Here is a 9,504-nt window from a genome sequence, read left to right on the forward strand (position 1 = left end):
ATAGCCTGATAATGCAAAACACATCTCAGATGAAAAAAAGACTACAATCTCATATCTGATAAATAATTTTAGGTTCCAAATTTTCTTCTGAACATTTCAATATCATAAGCTTGCAAACAATCTCAAGGGATCTGGCCCACTACCAATGGGGGGGGGTGGGGGAAGCAGTTTTTTTCAAAACCCCCTGGGAAGGTTTTGAAATCTCATTTCAGCCCAGCGACAGACAGTGAGAAGGGAAATAATACTGAGCCTCCTGGCTCCTTGGAAAACGAAGTGCGACTATAGGGACCTCCACTCCTTTAGTAACACCCTAAGTTCTTACTGCTTTGTCCTTTTAAACTGCTATCCTGAAGTTGGCATTTTCATATAACTTATTACGCAAAATAATTACATGAATTCTCATCTAAAGAACCTAGACCTCCCACCATCACTTTCCCTAAACGGTCTGAGAGGGAGGGGGCAGCCTCTCCCCCGAAGCTGCCCCTCTTCTCCTGCATTCTGGGAGGTGGTAGTCTGAGGAGTTTTGCCATTTCTAACTCTCAAGCATCTTCTTTTAAAAAGCAAACACCCTGAGAGAACAGATACTCCTTAAACCCATCCTTAACAGTTTAACAGAGATTAAACTAGGAAAAGAGTGCCTACACACACACAAATGTGTGTTACAGGAAAAGAGGTCAATAAAGTTAACTGGGCTTGCGAGGGGCCTGGCCTAGATGACAGATTTCACCAAGACACGGGCAAGGACAAGGCCACTCTCTGGGCCTGTTCTTCCCTGCAGGAAATGTGGAAGCCTGTCAAAACGCTTTCTGTTTCAGACGGAAGGCGAGCATGTGGCCTCCGAGTGGCCACAGGGCTGCATTCCTACAGCTCCCTATCAGCTCTGCCATTGCACAATAAGAGACTGCCAGGGTTTTATGAGCTCAGGATAAACAAGAACTCCTGTAGCAATGGCAAGCAAACGGGTGAACAGCCGCACGCCACCTCTGCCTGCGATGATTTCCATACACCATGCAACACTGCAATGTTCTGGCTTGATGTTTTTTAACTTAAAAGGAGGACACAGGAATGACTGACTTAATATGAAGTTTTATGATCTGGGGTTTGGGAGGGGCAGACTCCCAGGCTCCACCCATCGGAGATTACGGGGAACATGGGAGCCTGGTACCAAAAATCTACTTGAACTTTCAGTCAATTTACTGGAGTGTTTGGGAAGCATGTTGATTTCTAAGTCTTTTTAAGATAGAGCTGGTATCTCAGGAAAGTGCCAGATGGTTCTCCTATATCAAACCCCTCTCTGGGTGAAAAGCCGGAGGCTCTACAAGTCTCCTTACCAGTTATTTGGTGGTGGTGATTATTAAAACCCCCTCTCCCAGAAACACCCTAAGGATGGCCTCCGGGAGCCTCCATCTGAATGGCCCAGGAGGAAATCTTGGCACATGGTGGTGTGCCACCAACTAAGTGATCAGCATGGGGGGACAGAAACCTCAGGGCCACTGGGGAAAGGGAGTCACAGGCCCCAAACCATTGCTCTGGAGCAAAGAAACTCAGAATGCAAAGAAGGTGGGCAGATATAAACCACAGAGTGTCAACTTAAGGATAAAGGGCTCACACTTCACTGGTCTCCACCCACGCAGTTTAGTTATTTCTAGTCCACTCAGAAAACCATCCTCTCATAGGGCCAGTCTTTACTTCATGGTCAAAGAGGACATTCATTCATGATCTAGAAGAGAGCAGTGTTTCTCAAAGAAAGGACCAGAGGTCTGCAGCAGAAGGGGCGGGACAGTGGATAAGGAAGCAGATTCCTGAGGTCCACCCTGGCCAACCAACTAAACCGGAATCTCTGGGGGGAACCCCCACCGCCTGCATTTTAGCAGGATCCCAGGAGGCGCCTTCCCCACACTAAATTTGAGAACCACAATTCTCCAGGAGATGTCCTTTAAAGGACAGAAAGCAAAGAGAGCCTTATCAGCATGTTACCTCCGGGACAGTAAATGTAAGAGAGCTGTAAACTGTGAAGCTTAAAAAACTGGTTCACTTCTGAGGCCAGAGGGCATGGCTGACAGAGCAGAAAGAGAAAAACACACACATGAAGGGTTAGTTTTCCTCTGCACAGAGGAAAGGCGCCAAAGAGAAGGCTCCTGAACAGGAATGTGTAAGTCTAGTCCCTGCCAGGGAAACACCACTAATGTCTATTATCAATCAACCCCCACTGGAAGTTTATCATCTGTATTGTTAATTTCCAATCTCCATATGACTGAACATCTTACATCTGTACCACAGTACCTAAGACATAAATGTGTAATTTTACAATCTGTGTCCAACAACTAAAAACAGAAGAAGCCCTATTTCCTACTAAGGGAGTAAGATGGAAATGTGAAGCAAATAGCATAAAACCACTGGGTTTAAAATAGCTAAATACCACTCAGGTGTGTGTGTGGAGGGGGTTGGTTAGTGCCAGGGCTGCAGCTAACTAGCTATGGGACTCAGTTTCTTACTCGGTCATACAAGGAGCAAGACAGGCTGATCTGAGGGTCTCGTCAGTACTGACTCAGGGATAATGACCCTTGGAACAAAAACACTGATGACCTCCTCCACCTCACAGAGAGACTGATGACAATGCTCTAATGACACCCAGGGCTGGACAGAACAAGCTCCCCGAGGCCAGAGGCAACACCTGATTGGCGCTGGATGCCCATCAGGGCCTTGCCCAACCAAGGTTGTTAAGTGAATGGCCAGTGGCTGCATCAGATTTCCAAATGCAGGCCCCTTTTCTGCAAGCACAGTCTCCCCTGGACATCAGAGAGCTGGAAAGGGAAATGAAAACTGGGCTCACTGCCTAGAGATAATTCCTATAACCCAGGAGCAACACCTCTGATAGCACTGGCCTGTCCGCCTCCAGTCTACCTCTAGGCCTGACACCCCGACAGGTTCTCGCCTGAGGGCAGACTGCTCAAGGAACGTCTGCTCTTCCCAGGAGGGCTGACCTTGGAAAGGGCCAGTTGCTGTTTAGTCCCTAAATTGTGTCTGATTCTTTCACAACCCCACAGACTGTAGCCTGCCAGGCTTCTCTGCCCATGAGATTCCCCAGGCAAGAATACTGCAGTGGGTTGCCATTCTCTTCTCCAGGGGATCTTCCCAACCCAGGGATTGAACCCGCATCTCCCGCATTGGGAGGCAGATTCTTTACCACTGAGCCACCAGGGAAGGAGGCCAAAGGATCTCAGCTCCTGACTATTCCCTTCTCCTCCAGATTCCAGTTCTCCCACACAATCAATCAAAAAAAAAGTTAAGCAATGGCCTGGCATACAAACTCATGAAAAGATGCTGATTCCCATTCAACTGGGAATACTTCTCACTCGCCCAAAATGAACGAAATCTTTGAACAGCTATACAATTACACCAAAACCTAGCCAACTCTTCAGCCCATTTCTCCAGGGATCATCCCGATGTTCAGTCATACAGACCTCCCCAATTCGGCAATGCCAGGGAAATCATGGTACGAACCACAGATTTCTGTCCCCGGGTGATATCCAAATCTGTACTTTACCTTCAGGCTTCCCTGCCCCCCTCTTCATTTACTATGGAAAGATTCCAGACCTCCCTCACAATCAAAAAACTTGCAGACACTTGATGTTTACTCCCAGCGATTAATACTACAGACAAATACGGTTTCTCTCCAAAGTTTTTTTTTCAAAGCTATCAGGTGCTAATCTATTTTTAAAGTCTCAGCACTGTAGTTTCTTAAACAGAAAATTTTCACTGCTCTATCTGCACAGAAAGCATGATGTTTATGACATGGTGGATGCTCAAAAATATTTTCTAAAGGGAGAAAAGGACATTGCAAACCTCCTTCTGACCACGCAACACGAGCACACCACACTCCCACCCCAAAAGGAAATAAGGGTCTGAAGTGTTCATTCAATCCAACCAATATACACAGGGCATCTAATCTGTGGCTGACACTCCGCTAAGTATTAAGGCTGATGTGACCAAGAAGTATAAGTTCTCAGGAAACCTACACTCTAGCAGGACATAGCATCAGATGCTCAAAAACCAAAACAGGACAAGACTCATTTTAGGGAGGAATGCCATCCTGAATCTGTCCATTCGGGGTTTCCTATGCTGCTTGGTGAGCTATTATTTACTGGATGATCATGAAACCCACAGCCTCTCCAGAGACTGCCTTAGCCTCCTGACTCTTGGGGCTTCCCTCACACATACAAGCGCCCAGCGTGTTCACTTCACCAAGTTCTCTAAGTACAGTATTTAGCAGAACATTAGTCAGAAGCGTCACTACTTCCTAATTCACCATATTGTAATATTCACTCTGTGAAAGTGAGCAAAATCCACCAAGGACTTGCCCGGCCAGGATGTAGGTAAACACCCACTCAAATGTCATTAAGACCCTACTACAGCAACCTCCAACCTTGTGGCACCAGGGACCAGATTCTTTGGTGGAAGACAACTTTTCCCTGCACTGGGGTGGTGGCGGGGGTGTGGATGGTTCAGGCAGTGATGCGAGTGATGGAGCGGTGGGAAGCAGCAGATGCAGTTTCACTCACCCGCCGCTCACCTCCTCTGTGCGGCCTGCTTCCTAAGAGGCTGCAGACCAGTACTGGTTCACAGACCGGGGGCTGGGGACCCCTGCCCTACCATATACATCTCTAAAAGAACTGAAAATTCCTAGTCAAAACCCCTTCCGCTCCCACAACTGGAGAGTCATTTCTACAATAATAGGGTTCTTTTCTTCCTTTGGACAGAGGGTTATTACCTATATTTTGTTCTATGGGAAGGCTGATGGGTGAAGGCAGCTGAACAAGGAGACCGTCTGCCCCTCAAAAGCCTCAGTGAGATGGGAGCGCTGGTGCTCACCAGCTCTCAACCTGAATGCATGTGGCCCCTCCCTCCATGTCTCAAGCAACAGGTCCCTCCACAAGGGAAGGAAATGGGCAACATGCATGCCTGTGAGCAGAGCAAGTGGGACAGGAGAGAAGGCAAGGAAGGCGGCCGTGAGGAATGCTGCAGGAAAGGCAGCCCAGTGCAGCCAGGGAGCCCTGAGCCAGCAGCCCCGGCTCATTTCTGAGCTTAAGTGCTGCTTTAAGAGGCAACGGACTACCAGATCTTCAACTCTGCATTTATCTTCTTTAAAACCTGTCTGCCAGTGCGTAACATATTAATATTTCAACTCTTAATACACAAGACATCTTCCAACATAATTAGACGAAAATACTGGACATGATCCAACCATCAGTTTGGGAGGGAAAAAAAAGAAAAACATAACTATTTGTCAAGCCCGGCTGAAAAGTCTTTGCGTATTCCTACAGCGAGGGCCACAAGGCCCTCCCCGCCACCCAGCTGCCATTGGGCATTCCTTGAATCCCCTACACACTCAGACGCGCCCGAGGGTCTCTGCTCCTGCCGTTCCTCTCCTTAGAACACTCTGCTGCTCTCTCCACTCCTCCAGTTAACATCAATGTGCCTTTTATACCTCAGCTCAAAAGTCACTTCCTCAAGAAGTCTTCCCTCCTCCCTTCAAACTAGATCCAGAGCCCCTGTTACACAGGCATCCCATCTCTTTACTTTTAAACTTCACAGAACTGGTTGGTGTTGCTTTATTTTAATTAAAGCCTGTCTCTGGGCAACCCAGAAAACTCTTCAAGGACAGGAACTATGCTCACCTTGTTCAATCTATACCCACAGTGCCTAAGCATAGCGCGTGAGAGTGAGTGAACAAATGAATGAGAAGTGCCCGGCCAGGCCTTCCTAAAACACCAGTGTCAGTGCACTATGGCTGAGGATCATATCTAGCCTAATTCATGTCTTTATACAGTTATAAGCCAAGAACGGTTTTTACATTTTCAAATAGTTAAAAAAAAAAATCAAAAGAACGGCATTTTATGATGTGAAAATTACATGACATTCATATCTCATAGTCCATAAACAAAAATGATGGGAACACATCTACGCTCATTCTACAGCTGTTTCTGTACTAGAACATCAGAGCAGAGTAGTCCCAGAGTCGGCACTGGTGCAAGACCTCAAATATTTACCACGTAATCACTCACTCACTGCCACAACAATGCCCCCAGAGTCTAAGCTGCAGGCATGAAATACGAGAGACATGAAAATTAAGGACTGATGGTAATCGCCCTTCTGGATCCCTGATGCCTGTTATATTCACTGAGCATTCCCTGAATGGCAGCCACCTCCATGACACGTGGTGAGAATGTCATTTGAGACATCTGAGAATTCTGGCTGATCACTTCTAAAGGGTTGGAGCTCACACCAAAACCAAGGCTTACTGGGTAACCACCTTCTACTCATTCATTCAACAAATGTCTACCTGGGCACCTACTTTATACAGGCGCTGTTCTGGGAGGCGAGGATACAAACAGCGGCCCTTGGGGGTCCTCCTGAGCAGGAAATAGTGGGGCAGCTACACTACAGTGAGGCCTGTATGACAGGCAGTGGGAGACAGAAAGACTCTGTGATTCCACACCCACGAAACTGTACCTACTTTTAAGGAACATACTCGTTGGGAAGCCACGACAAACCCATGAAAAGTTACGTCTTGATAAAAGATTTAACTAACACTTCAAGACCCCTGAGCAGACGCCCCAGGGACAAACAGCTTAGCAGAACCGTTTAGTCAAGAATGCCGGTACACCCCATCTATTTTGTACCGCACACACTATGATTACCCGAGCTAACAAATGTTTGTCATTAAACTGAGAGCAGTTTCAACACCAGAGAATGTGCGTCCTTCCCACAAAAGTGGGTTAAGAATAGGCATGCATGATTGTTCGGTTACGTGTGGCTCAAAAACCAACACACATGTCCATTTGTGCACCACATGCCTTCAAGAAACAGAGCAGGGGGAGTGGGGTGAATCTGCTGACAGTCTGATGATGCTCCTCACTCTGGGGACTGCAGAAGTCGGGCAGGGCAGGGCCATTCAAGCTTTCCTCCCAGTCAGTCACGTGCTCTCCTTCTCTGCGGGACAGCTCACTCCAGAATTGTCTCCTGTGTCTCAGATCCCAGCAAAGCTCAGTGAGGAGCCTCTAGTACCTCTACACACACACACACAGCACCACAAGAAGCATCAGTTTCTATCTGACTGTTGTAGCAGTTTCCAAATGTCCAATAACAAGTACCATACATCCTGGTAAAGAATCAGTAGGTACAATGTTGCTGGTGCTTTCATTCTGTATGAAAAGGACAGAAATTTAATACATTACAAGAAAAACCATGACTTCTAATCCCAAGCCATTGAAATAGAAGTTAAAAAAAAAAAAAAAGACTTGTCAAAACAGATAAGAGAATTAGATATCTGGCATTTTGGACACTCACTGTTCCTAGAGCCTACTATCCAAGAAGGTCTCAGTCTATCTTCATGATCTCAGACAAATCACATTCCCTCTCTGGCCTCCATTCCCTCATCGGTAAAATAAGGCATGGACCACATCTCTGAGTTTAGGAACAGAAAAGTTTACTAAGAAATTCCAATATCAGCTTTCATTAAGACTCAAGCAGTAAAACATTTTGGAAAAGTTCAACAAAACCACAGCTCTTCCAGAGTAGGCAGAAAGTCACTTTAAAATAAGAACCATATGATAATACAATGAGCAAACTGATTTTTTTTCTTTTTAACCCATCAAAAGAAATGGTATCTATAAAATTATATATATTAGCTAAGCCTTGAGTAGGGATTAATCCTCACTAACCTACAACCCCCTTAGAAATCAAGGTCTGCACTACAGCTGAGCAGCCCTAAACCGAAGCATTAAAGTTCATGGGAATCAGTTCTTGGATGTGAAAGGTGAAAAGAAAGATAAATTGCTAGTTTCCACTTTTACCACCATAAAATTTTTACTCCCACAGCTCAGAAGGAATCACCGTACCCTAAAATTCATCTTTCTTAAAAGACACTCCTTACTCTGAAACCCTGCAGTCTGACTGCTCTCTTCTTTTGAAGAGCCTAGTCTGTGTTTCCATTTCCACTGGTTTTACAAAGCAGACCCTTGGCCTCAGACACGCTCTCTTATTCTATGACTAATTCAGCTTTACATACCAAAATGTTCCATAGTCAGTAACCTACGTGAAGATCCATTTCATTTTAAAAAAAAGGGAGAGAGAGAAATATTCTGAACATAGAAAAAGAAAAATAGAACAATAAAACAAACACCACCTGGTGCCAGAAATAAAACACTGCTTAGCAGTGGATGCCCCCGGGCACCCATTTCCACTCACACTCCCCTCTCTTCCCAAGTGGGAACCACCATCCTGAATGCAGGGCTCATCACCCCAACAGAGCTCTCCCATTCCCACACAGCATACGCATCTACATGATCTCAATTTTTCCATGAATCATACCTCTGTATGCGATCTGTAACTTTGTTTTTCCTTCTCTATTTTATGTTTATGGGAGTCATCCATGTTGACACTTACGGCTCTCATTCCTATATGTTTGCTGCTGCATAATATTCCACTATACGACCATACTACATAATGGCCCAAAACACTACTTGTTTCTCATGGATGCCATGTACTGCCTACTCTGTGCCAGCCATTTTCCAGAATTCTCAAAAGTAACCAGTGAGGACGGCAAGATTCCCATTAGGCTGAAGAAGAAACTGGGACAGAGAGGTTGTATAATTTGCTCAACGCCTGTGAGCGGCAAATTCAAGCCATAAGTTTAAGTCCACCCAACTCTAAAGCCACACTCTTGATACTGCATTTTGTAGCCCCACTTATGTAGATACCTCCACCATTCAAAAAATTGTGATGAAAATATCTGATAGAGGGCTCCAAAGTCATCTGAGAAAATCTGAAACAGGATGCTCTATTTTCTGTTTTGACAAACAATTCTACAGGAAATTCAGCTGTACAAAGGGACAGTCCATGATAGTGAGGACAAGTCTCTCTTTGGCAAAAAGTCCCTGTGTACTTGCTGTGTACTCCCAAGTTTACACAAATGCTTCTAAGTAAACCCCAGTTGAACTACAACTCTGCTTGGCTTCCTCTGGAGAACCAGGCTGTCTGCACCCCCTTCAAGAAGGGACGGAAGAATCTAAAAGGATACAAGCACACAAGTCGTCAGACTCTGCTTGCAACAGCAAGAATTCAGTTGACAGAACTCTGAAAACCGACCTCAGGGAGCAGCTCCAATTGCTGCTGGCTTCGGAGATCCCGGGAACGGCCCTGTGCTTACAACGCCAAGGGCGCTAGGCTCAGCCCACTCTGCTCTCTACTTGGCCAGCTTTGCAGAGAGTTTTCATACATCCCAGCCCAGCCCTGCTGCTCTGGAGAAACCCAGCTTGTAATACGGAAGAGGACAGAGACAGAGAGGAGTGAGGGTGGAGGCTCACAGGAACCAGGCAAGGAGGGAGGCTGGGAGAGAGACCAGACTCCAGGGCAAGGCCCAGACACTCAGGTGCTGGAAGCAGGAGGGCCCCTAGGAGATGATGGGAGCCCCCCAAGAACGAGGGGGGAGGAGGGGCTTCT

The 9,504-nt window shown here is 46.2% G+C and overlaps 1 protein-coding gene across 1 annotated transcript in view; it reads right to left on the reverse strand.

Annotated features, from left to right (window-relative positions):
• The window catches only part of TBC1D2B (TBC1 domain family, member 2B), a gene marked incomplete at its 5' end in the record, with an annotated part of 91,310 nt that overhangs the window by 80,839 nt on the left and 967 nt on the right, over nt 1–9,504 (reverse strand). The gene's annotated exons all lie outside the window — the stretch shown is intronic.

The sequence above is a fragment of the Bison bison genome, unplaced genomic scaffold (genome assembly GCF_000754665.1).
Source record: "Bison bison bison isolate TAMUID 2011002044 unplaced genomic scaffold, Bison_UMD1.0 scf7180017864181, whole genome shotgun sequence".
NCBI lineage: Eukaryota > Metazoa > Chordata > Mammalia > Artiodactyla > Bovidae > Bison > Bison bison.